The 12239-nt window shown below is 35.8% G+C and overlaps 1 protein-coding gene across 4 annotated transcripts in view; it reads right to left on the reverse strand.

Moving 5' to 3' along the window:
* LOC119549353 (flocculation protein FLO11) overlaps positions 1-1208 on the reverse strand; it is a 40700-nt gene extending 39492 nt beyond the window's left edge. The window contains exon 1 of one of the 4 annotated variants that reach the window (XM_037857339.1): positions 1078-1208. The gene's annotated coding sequence lies outside the window, so the exon portion shown is untranslated. Of the gene's footprint in view, positions 1-183 lie in introns of all 4 variants that reach the window. The other 3 variants (XM_037857340.1, XM_037857338.1, XM_037857341.1) reach the window with 3 other exon arrangements.
* Positions 1209-12239: the final 11031 nt, after the last annotated feature.

Below are 12239 nucleotides of genomic sequence, written 5' to 3' on the forward strand. Positions count from 1 at the left end.
TAAAATGCTAATTGAAGCAATGATTTTAAAAAACGAAATCAAAGAATCAGTCTTTGGGGATTCCCATTCTAAAAAAGACTACCTATACCTATACCTTGTTATTTATTTCTTCCTTTCCAAATTAGTCACTGATTATTTATTTTAACAAACACCTTAAATTGGTTTTTTTCAAAATTTACTTACTCTTTAATGGCATTTATTTCGCGTTGATTTTCGGTTTCGGTTTTTTACTTGTCCAGCACGCGAGCAAAAAACTCCCAATAAATTTTCACTTGTTGCTCGAGCAAAAAAATAATGGCAACATTCACCTTGAATCTGTCTTTGCTATATAAACACGAAAGCATATAATATATCTTGGCTCTGGAGGTTTGCTTTTTTGTTTGTATTCGGTTTTTTTCTTTTTCTTGCAAATAATTATGCGATTTTTTTTTTCTTTAATTAGTTTGTTTTCTATTCGAAAGGAAAAACTTCTGGTAAATATCGCATTTTATCAGCCAACGACCTTGGCTTGCGTAAGGCCAATTAAATAATTAATAATTCTTAATTAAGTCTTTGAATGGACTTCACTGCACAGTTCTTATGCATTTATGGCAGTTTCTAATTGGAGGCCAGCCGGGGGGTAAAACTTTATGTTAATTCCACGCTCGAGAATCTCAATGCTAACTAATATTGTGTTAAATGGAGGTCCATCGAATGGTTGGTGCTTGGGAAATCGAGTCCAAGTCCGGTGGGCAGGCACAGTGGTACCTCCATTAATTTTTGTTTATATGCAAAAACTAGCTTTCGATGCAAAGTGAAATTTTCCTTGGTTATAATCAACGATTGGTTTTTTTACAGGGAGGTATGGAGGCGGAGGCGTGGTCACTTTTTATGACGCGTCGAGACAACGGTAATGTCAAAACTACGCTCTTTGCATACGTAAAATCCAACGTAAGTCCCGAAAAGCGATAACCGAAGACCGAAATTCAAATTGAAACCCGCTTGTCAGCAAATCTTCCGACGCACTTGCTCCGCCGCGAAAGAGACGGGGATATACCGAGGGAAAGAGACGGGTATCGAGTGGCACGGCTCACTTACATATCACCCACTGGACGATATTGTTTTGATTTCGGTTACAATTGAAAAGACATTCACTTGGCCAAATGATCACTAATCTGCGACCGGCGGCAACAACCGAACTAAGACGCGCTTCGAATCGAACTGAAGACTGGCTGCCAGGCGGCCAAGAGAAGAGCCAGGCCAGCGAAGTGGCTAAAACACGTTTTGGCCAAGACAAGTGCAGAGAGCCAGCCGCTCCGGAAGAGAGTCTGCGAGCGTGTGGCAGCTGTTGTCGTCTACTCGGCCAAGAAATGAGCAGCAGAGTTGGATTCAAGCCATGGAATCAGTGGTTCCCTTCTGGGTAAGCCAACGGAAGAATTATTTTAAAAATAAATAATCGCCTAATATATATTGAAAACAGAGGCATTGTAGATTTTTAAAACCTTTTTTAAATAATTTTTATAATGCCCAAAGTAATTGTGTTCTTGATGCTTGCTTTTGAATATAGAAATAAATACAAGACCCTTTAAATGCTTTCGAGTAAATGTCTTTAAGATTTGTTAAAAAAATAGATGAAAATATTTTTAGTATCTCAATTTATGGAGATTAAGTATATTAATTTAAAGAACAAGGTAGTCAGAAGCTTTTAAATTCAGTTACAAATTACTTTCTTCCTACATTAACATTAAAAAATTAATTTCTTGTTATTCATTCCGAGTAAAAACATTTAACTTATTTGACTAAGAACAAATATAATTAGTTCTTTGTTTATTTTCGACCTGAGATATGATATACCTTAAATTTACATGCTGTGAACTACGTAAAAATTATTTGTATACATCATGTAGTGCTGTCTTACACAACAATCCAAAAGCTTATAAAGTATACCTAAAAACTTAGTCAAGACCTGAACATCTAGCCCAGCAAAAGCTGCGTTGGAAAGCTAATGGCGCGTTAAATTTCGAAATTTTATTTATTTTTAAAGTTAAAGAACTATTTTTAAGAGTAACAAGTCAAAAAACTAAACTAAAAATTAACAAAGTTAATAATCATGACTAAAATCTAAATATTTGAGAGATAATATTACAAATCACTGTTACTAATTTATTTTTAGAGAATAGTTCATAAAAAAGGTTGTAAAATAATTAAAATATATTGTAGGTCTTTTATATATATATATATTAAATATATATTTTTTAATTTTTAGGCCAAGCCTACTCATCTAACTGGGCAAACTTCAAAGTTAATTTGAGCCAAGTAGGGACGTACAAATTAGGTCGATATTCCCTCATCATATGTCACGGCCTAAATCGTGTGGTTTAACCCACTTTAAGTCAAATCTCGAGCAGGGCAAATAAATTACAAAGCCAAATAGCCCGGTGGAGAGAGGACGGAATTCAGAATCCTTTGATTGACGATAGATGGTCCCTGTTCCCCAGAAAAGCCTTCCCCTCGAAGGGAGGTTCCCAGCAAAGATTGGCATACGACTAAGAATGGAAATGGCAATGGAGCAGGGGTAAAAGCGCCTGCAGGGCATCGATTGCATGGGCCAACGCTGCGGATGCGTGATATAAGCGCAACACGGCGACTGCAGATATGCAAATGATGTGATACGATGTGATGGGATGTGACAGCGACAACTGTTCAGCTAGTTGGGCGAGTATGTAATCGCATGGAGGCGATGCTCTCATCTCGCCGAGCTCCATCTGTCCACCTGTAGCCCCAAAAAGAAAAAAGTAAGCAATCTGCCAAGCGCCTTCTGTTTGTTCTGTCTACTGGTTTTGATATTTTTTAATCTATTCGCAGATCCCAGCAGCTGTCACTGACAAGACTATGCGATTTTCACGCAATTTCTCAACTTTCCAGATTGCCACGAATGTAAGGGATTTCTTTGTTTTGCCATTATTATGTCAGTTATCCGCTGCTCTTATCAAATCCCCTTTTGTTCCTGACTTTCCAACGCATTTATTTTATTTTACTTTCGACTGAATTATTAATATGTGCCTTTGACCTTGTTGTGCTTGGTATTTGTCTTGAGTTTTTTGGCAACTCTACCCCTTTTTGTTTTATTTATTATTTTTGGAGTCAGCTCTGAACTCTGGCATTTCCCCAAAGAAAGAAATATGAAAACCGCAGCAGTTCAGTCGAGTGGAAAAATGATAGTTTAGTGCAGCAGCCTCACGCATTGGATATTTTTTGTGGTTCAATTTCCTAAGCTTTCTCTTTATTCCTGTTTTAAATGCAGGAAACCTGTGTATGACTTTTCTAAGTATGCAATTCTGGAGATTGTTTTTATAACCAGGACTGCAAATAACAGTTATGAATTTAAAAAAGCTGAAGGTGAAGAAATTCATTTTTTTTTAAATTTGTATTTTGGTTTTTTTTTTATTATCAAAATGATATTTATGTACATGGTATTTCATATGAAACGTATTGCTCTTTCAGTTTTTTTTATATTCAAAGTGATTTAATGATGTTAAAAAACTTTATTCCTGATTTGTTAGCAGTAGTAAAAATCAGATATATTAATTTTTATGATTTATAAATATACAAAGTTATTTATATTAAAAAAATTATAACCGTTCTTTCCTCCATACCTCCATTTCGTTCTTTAAATATCAAAAAGATTTAACGAGTTACTTTTTTGATTCCCCTTTATATTCAAGAACATAAACCACAAACTATGAATCTATTGTGCCCGGGTTATGCATATTACAATGCCTCGTTAACATGTCGATAATACGTGATGTGCCCGGAAAACACATGTGACCCCTTAAAATGTCATAACTCGAAATCCTGCTAGATGTTTGCGAGCGGGAAAGACTAGAGATGTATAGAGATGGAGAGATTCCCCGAAGGCAGGCCACAGACACGTACTTAAGACACAATTCTGTAGGCGATTTGTCATTATTTTGCATCCAACCGACCGGAAACGGAAGCGAAAACAAACGCTCCCAGTGGCTCAACTTTGTTCAATTGCAACTTGGTTGTTGGTCCATAAGTTCGCCAGAGTTTCTGCGAAGTTTTGTTTGCCCGGGTCCAGTGGAATTCTAGAGTTTTCAGCAATGCAGCTGACGGTGGTGAAAACCCATAAAAGGCAGGCAGCCGCCCACATTCTTAACCCACTGTTGCCCGCTGATAAATGAGCAACCCATGATTTAGCCAATGTTGTGAGCGAAATTTCTGCTGTTTGTCTTCTACATTTTGGCAACAATGTCGGGGCAGCTGCCAATTCTAGTGTAAGCAAGAAAATGAGGGCAATTGTTGCTGTTCCACTCCACAGCGACTTTGACATTCGAAGTCCTCGAAAAAAAAGTGGGAGGTTAAAGGGCACTTGGTCAGTCATATGTCATATATTTGCTTTTCGTCTTGCGGGTCACGGTGAGCTGTCTTTTTTCATGTTTTCTAAAAATATTAGGGCACTAAAGAGGGAGTATCTTAAAGATATCGAGTTTTTTAAGCTTTTAGTACGCACATTAAATAAACCATTGTATAAATCAGCAATTAAGAAAGAAATCGGTATAAATGAATATATATATTATAAAATTGAAAAGAAAACTCCTTCCTTCTTGCAAAGAAGTGCAAATTTAAAAAACCAAACTGCAATCTTAAAGGGAAATTCAGAGTTCGTATGTTTTTTTTTAATTACGAAAATGGCAAACACAATCGTGCGATCTCAAAGGAATTGTTTTCAGCTGCTAGTCTAATACTTCTATCGCTCTCAACTCCATAACATGCTCAACCCGCCCTATAATCCCATCGAGAATTTTCATCATCTGCCCACTATGATGGAATTGCTCCACTGACTATGGCTAATTTGATTGAAAAGGGTTCAGCCTCACTTTTCCTCACAATTCCCCAAAAAAGTACCAGCATCATCCCACCAGCAACCAACAAACAAATAAAATCAACGAAACGAAAAAGAGATTTATTTTATCAGGACTCAAAGTTCGCCATTTGGACGCCGTTCGCTTTTTGGCCCAAAAAAGAGAAGTTGCCAGGTCTGACCAGCGATTTGGCCCGATACAAGAACTAAAATTGAAATGGAAATTAATTAGACAAGTGCCGGTTTTGGACATTTGCGATGTTGTGAGCTGGATAAACAATGAATTTGAATAGACATCACAAATGGTTTAATGACTTTGAGGATTATAAATTGAATAAATCGGAATTTGACCTTTATTAAAGCCAAGAGACTTATGGAGGCTGGTTGGTGAATAAATTTAATGCAAAAAAGGAGATATTTAAGGAATAAATAAAGCTGGAGGGGCAAACTTGTTATTAAATTTAACAAAATATTTTCAAGAAAATGAAAGAAATCATTAACATATTCGTAACACATCTTAAGGGTGATTCAAAACCTTTTGACCTCTTAACAGGTGTCAGCTATTTTTAGTAGGAAACATAGTAAATTAAAAAAAAACTAAAAAGAGGTCAAAGACCTTGTAGTTAAAAATTAAATAAATCTGAATTTTTCACCTACTTAAGGCTAGAGACATATGGAAAAGATAAAACATTTTTTTTTATATTTAAAATTGATGCAGAAACAAAGCCTTTTCAGAATATTGTATTTAATATACCAAGAAACGTTTATAAAAATTAAAGAAACCATTAACATATTCGTAACAAATCTTATGGGTTATTTTAACATCTTAACAGGTGTCAGCTGTTTTTGGCTATGGAAAAGATAAAAGAGACTTTTTTATATTTAAATCTAACTCAGAAACAAAGACATTTCAAACCATTGTATTTAATTTACCAAGAAACGTTTGTCAAAATCAAAGAAACCATTAACATATTCCAAACACATCTGAAGTGTTGTTCAAAACCTTTTGACCTTTGAGGCGTTGAAGACAAAGGGAGGCCAAAAAAAGGATTCTCGGTGGCTTTTGGCAGCTTTATGGAAATTCCTGGGCCCATCTTTGTTCTGCCTATTGAGAAAAGCATAAATCGGGGGACCAGTTTAATCTTTGCGGCTGTCCCATTCAGTTAAGCGTACGAATGTGACAACTCGGGCGAATGTCCTTTTTACTATTTGCTCAGCCGGGAAAAGGACTCGTGACTTTCGACGGGTTGAGTGGCCCAGTGGTAGCACTTTTGGCCAAATTCAAACACGCGTGGGCTGTTTTGGTTTATTTTATGCCACCAAAAATAGGTTTATTTTCATCCCCGCCGAACGATTTGGGTGTCAGTTTTCAAGTGCGGATAATGACTTTCCATCGATATGTGTTACTGGGTCTCTCGAGAGCATTTCATTTGAATACTTTGTGCGCTGGCAGGGAAACCCAAACCGATAGCTGTCTAATTGTGGACTTCTCAAATGCCGCACTCTCGTGCAAGTTAATTAAATTCTAGCTCGCTGTGCCGCACGGGGCGTATGCTTAATGTCAAGGCATTCCCAAATGCCAGGTGCTCCTCCTCTTGCCCTTCTCTTACCTCATTTCTTTGCCTAATAATGACGTCTCCCCAGCATGGAGCAGGGTGTCGAATTTTAGAAGTTTGTCCTGCTTCCCCGGCAATTAGCTGGCAAAAATCAGTGCCTGGCGAAAGTAGGAGAAAGCTCTAGGATTACACTTGGTGGTGGCCAACCGAGCGTGGGTGGCTCCTGTGGCATTTGCCAAACCGCCAACTGTGATTGCCATTGCCCCCGAAAGGAGCTTAAAGTCGGTCTCCCAGGGGGATGTGGTGAGTGTGGATTTAGAGGGTGGATGTGGTGGCTGGTCCTCCTCCAGAATGGCCTGCCTCTTGACCATAAAGTTGTAAGTGCTTGAAATAGACTCACATCCGAGGTTAAGTGGGGTGTTTGGAGGAGGTATGTCCAGGTCCAGTGACCAGTAATATACGAACCAGAAGAGAAGGTAGAAGCTGCAGGCACGCTTGTATAATCCAAGTTAATATATAAATCAGCAGGTAGTGATTTGCCAGTTGGCTTGGCTTTTCGGCTGTTGCGTCGTAAAATTTGTTTAGCTTAATACTTAGCGAAATAAATGCCTTTCTTTTAAAGAGCCTATAAATAAACAGTTTAATTTATATCCTATCCATTAACATAAATATTTGTTCGCATTAGGCTGAGAATTTCGTTTATTGATTACTGCTTTTTGATTTGTGATTGATGATGGGTCTATGATATATAAAATGTCGTTGGCATTGTTTGCTAAATCATTTATTTTGAATCACTATTTAGTTTCTTGATTTTTCTAATGTCGCTAAAATATTTACTGTCTTATCAACTATTTACTTAAGACTATTCCGTTTATTATTACTATTAAGTTTATTTTTTAGTTTTATATTTCTTTTAGGGACCCTAATCATTATAAGCGATACTAGAAAAAATCAAAAATAATCGTTGTTTGTAAGTTTTATTACGTATTGTTTAGAAATAATCATTGTATCGATGTAGAAAGTAGGGTAAGTATTTCAACAAATATTTGCTTACCAATATTTAAGTATCTTGTCCATTAGACGATGAAGTGGTATTAAATCGGAAATCAGATTAAATCAGATTTGTTACGGACAGCTAAATATATTCCGTAACGCATTATTTATTTTAATTAAGCCACTGACAACATCTAAGGCTGTCATTAACATATTACCAACTTTATTATGTGGCTAAAATATATACTTTCTTCTTAACTATTTACTTAAGACTATCCCTAGAACTAAAGTTTATTTTTGAGAAGTTTCATATTTCTATCAGGGACCGTAATCATTATAAGCTATGTTAGAAATAATCAAAAATAATCGATGTAGAAAGTAGGGTAAGTAATTCAACCAATATTTGCTTACCAGTATTTAAGTATCATGTCCATTAGGCGATTAAGTGGTATTAAATGGGAAATCAGATTAAATCAGATTTATTCGGGACAGCTAAATATAGTCCGAAACGCATTATTTATTTTAATAAAGCCACTGACAACATCTAAGGCTGTCATTAACATATTACCCCCTTTTTTATGTTTATTTTTGAGAAGTTTCATATTTCTATCAGGGACCGTAATCATTATAAGCCATGTTAGAAATAATCAAAAATAATCGATGTAGAAAGTAGGGTAAGTATTTCCACAAATATTTGCTTACCAGTACTTAAGTATCTTGTCCATTAGACGGTTAAGTGGTATTAGATCGGAAATCAGATTAAATCAGATTTGTTATGGACAGCTAAATACAGTCCGTAACGCATTATTTATTTTAATTAAGCCACTGACAACATCTAAGGCTGTCATTAACATGTTACCCACTTTTTTTATGTGGCTAAAAAATATTCTTTCTTCTCAACTATTTACTTAAGACTATCCCTAGAACTAAAGTTTATTTTTGAGAAGTTTCATATTTCTATCAGGGACCGTAATCATTATAAGCTATGTTAGAAATAATCAAAAATAATCGATGTAGAAAGTAGGGTAAGTAATTCAACCAATATTTGCTTACCAGTATTTAAGTATCATGTCCATTAGACGGTTAAGTGGTATTAAATCGGAAATCAGATTAAATCAGATTTATTCGGGACAGCTAAATATACTCCGTAACGCATTATTTATTTTAATTAAGCCACTGACAACATCTAAGGCTGTCATTAACATATTACCCACTCAATGAACCTTTTATGCTTATTATTTGTATCCTATTAGGCATTTAAAATACTGGGGGCAGGATGTGTGGGCTGTGCGGTGAACCTGTAGGTCATAACGTCTTGGATCCAGACTATGCCGTCAGCGTCGCCGAGGAAAATTCGAGCCTTCTGGCGACAAAACGCCCACGCATAAACATATGTATATATATGTATATTGTAGGTACGTGCAGGGAGGTGGAAAATGCGGGTGGAAAATCGTGTGAGTGGCCCCAAAAGTGCCCTCATGCTTATTGAGTGCCAATTTTTATGCCCCTTAGATGTGTGTATATACGAGTGTGCATGTGTAGATTAGTACTATGCCAAGCCAATTTACGATTAGCGAGGACCATCCTTCGTCACCCCGATGGCCCCATCCATTTTCCCCGGGCCCCACTTTTCCCTGGAAAACCCCGCTTATCACACAAGAAATGCCGCTAAGATGCCTTGCTTTGCACCTTGAGGACTTTGTGTTTACATATGCGACTGAAATCGTTTTATTTATTTACCACGCCAATGCTTCTCCGTTTCCCCATATCCCCAGCCCATTTTCCCTGCCCAAGAACCCACCCACCCATATATCTTATAAGGCTGTTCTGTTATTATTATTGTTATTGCCATTGCCGTGTTTGTCTTTGGCTTTGTTTTTACTCCCATGTAGCCGTGTTATTCGGTTCCTCATTACGACCCAGCATTTGTTTTTGTGGGTTTGAAGTGTCAGGAAACTTGGCGCTTGTCTAACTTAAATTAATATTAATGACCGTTTGGCCAGAAACTGTTGAATTAAACACATTATGGCCGTTTAATTGGCCAAGGCAATAAAATTTTGTCACAGAACTGGACAAATTTCCGGTCAACAAACTGAAATATTAATAGTAAATGAATCGATAGATTACAAGAACTATAAATAGCTGTCCAAATGATGACAATTAATTATAAATAAACATAGCTGGCAAATAAGCCTGGATAAAATGGAATAAACTGTTAAATAGATGATAAATTAAGCCAGAAATAGAAGCTAATAGTTAATTTAAATACAGCCCAGGTTAAAGTATTAAAACTCTCAGCCATAATACCCTCAAAAATCATCGACGCATGAATATATTATAGTTAAATGCATTAATTTTCGGAAATCAAAGCGTAGATTAATTATAACCAAATGCATTTATTAATTTTAGAAACAGCGCATTTGCATTTTATTCTTTTTACCTGCCGATTATCCTTTTTTGTAATTGAAAAAAGTTGAAAATCAAAAGTTCTAATACATGTTCGTGTTAAATTCAAATTAATGAAGTTTTCTTCTTTACTTTTTTGTTTGCATAATGCATGTTGGAAAAAAAATGAAATTTCATTAGGAAAAACGCATTAGTTTAAAATATAAAATATCCCGTTCAAACTGTAAATAATTTTGCAATCAATTTGCATTCAAATTTAATTAGTATATTGTGGTCTATTGGTCCCATACAATAATACTTGTTTTTGGTATATTATGTATATTCAATAAATTTAAATTTATTTGTTATATTATTTGACACTTGTACAAATACTTTTAGAATTAAATGCCATATGAATGTTAATTTAACCATTAGTTATTTAAAGTTTTTAATAGGCTAGCAGTCAAACAAAAAACTTTTCTTCAGCTGTGGGATCAACATCAATTTGTGTGCTCTTAAAGTTTGCTGCTGGCATCACCACTCCGGAGTTTTTATCATTAACTGCTAATTAGACCACAACTAAACCGTAAAACTCCGATACAAGCGAAGCCAAAATTAAATTTCCGCTAGAATAAATTTAAAAATAACAAAATAATCGTCAGAAAATGAGCAAAAATAGGTTGAAATCGGAAACCTAAGACCTCAAGGGAGGAGGAAAAAACAGAAAATAAAGTCAAGATGCCGAGAGGAAGACGAGGAGCAGCCGCAGAAGGGCGACAAACACTTTGGACAGTTAATAAAGCCGGGATAAGCACTCGACTTGGCTTGATGACAACTTGACGTGGTCGCTGAAATGCCGCAATGAGCACCCGAAGCCGGTTTATTAAAAATGAGCAGCGAAAAGATGGGAAAATAAATATAGGAGTATGGCGCTGCTCTTGATTTGGTTGCCAGGACATGCAAAAGGAGTCGCAGTCGCAGTCGCAGGATTTTGGATTCAGGACTCCAGATTCCGGATTCCAAAAGGCAAATCCTCGGCACGTAGCTGCCAGATCAACGCACGCCTGACGCGCTCGACATTTTCATGAGTTAATTTAATTTCTGTATCTTTCGAATCTGTGGCAGTCCCCGGGCAAAGAGAAAATACAAAAAAAGTAAAGGCTTCCAGTAAATAATGCCGCAAATGTGCGTCCGATTTAAGCTGATTGACGTGATGGCACATTTCAATGACACTTACGCCCACAAAATCATCTCCGAAATGGCCGGAAATTGATTCTGGATACGAGATGAAAAGTTAATGTGACTTCTTGCGAGAGGTTTAAGCATCCCATCAACTTTGACAGACATCATCACCAGACACAAGTATCTATTAAGAGTTCATAAGTTCAAAAGTCCCATCTAATGAGTCATTAAAGGGTTCATGTTCAGACATTTAAGACGGGGATGGAAACAAATTATTACTTGTGATTTTAATTTTAAAAATCTTTTCTGATTTGTTATTAAAAATGTAAAAAAAAATCTATTTATGTACAAGCGTTTTAAAATCAGCTAGCTTGGAATTTCATTTGTTAAACCATTGATCCTTAATTTCAAGGAACTAAAAACAAACTTAGCTAACAAATAGTTGAAATGGTTAGAAACCCTTTTTTGGGCCATAAAATAAGTTGGACACTTTTTTAATCCTGAAGAGTTCATATAGGAAATATTTAGCTGTGTGAAACATTCACAGAGAGAAATATCCAAGAACATTGTTCTTGAATTGAGAACATTCGTTCTTAAAAACCTTGTAAGTACATTTTGGTATCAATGTTCTCAATATTAGAACGAAATGGTGAGAAGAGAAAAGTTTAAGTGAGTTTATTTAACACCTTTTTGATAAGTAGACACTACGGACTGAACTAATAATTTGTTGAGATATACAATGTTCATAAATACCGCCCATTCAACTTTAATCGAGCAAAATGAAAACATTTTCAACTTAAAAATGTCGTTCTATTTTTAAGAACATTTTCAAATTAGATGAGAACGTCAGAATTTTCTCTGTCTGTCTATATATATAGTAAGTGTAAATGTTACATTAATTATAATAAGAATTATTGACTTTTAGAGATTGCTATATCAAGTAATTAATTATAATATTTTTCATTATTCAACATAAATTAAATAAATAAAACAAATTAAGGTATTTCAAGCATAAAAGAGCTACAAATAAATCAAACAAAAGGTAAGGAAAGGCTAAAGCAACACAAAAAGCAAGAATCATATCTCGATTTAAGATCAATCTAGGACCCCCAAATTGCTTCAAAGGGTTTCGACGATGCCTTTTTTTTCTGCGGCAGGCAAATCGAACGACTGTTCAGGATTTTACAAGCGGAAAAAAGGACCCCAAAAATGGTCTAGCGATTTGTTTGAAGTGAATAAGATTAAGTTGTGACTCCGAT

This window comes from Drosophila subpulchrella, chromosome 2R (assembly GCF_014743375.2).
Source record: "Drosophila subpulchrella strain 33 F10 #4 breed RU33 chromosome 2R, RU_Dsub_v1.1 Primary Assembly, whole genome shotgun sequence".
In the NCBI taxonomy this organism is placed as follows: Eukaryota; Metazoa; Arthropoda; class Insecta; order Diptera; family Drosophilidae; genus Drosophila; species Drosophila subpulchrella.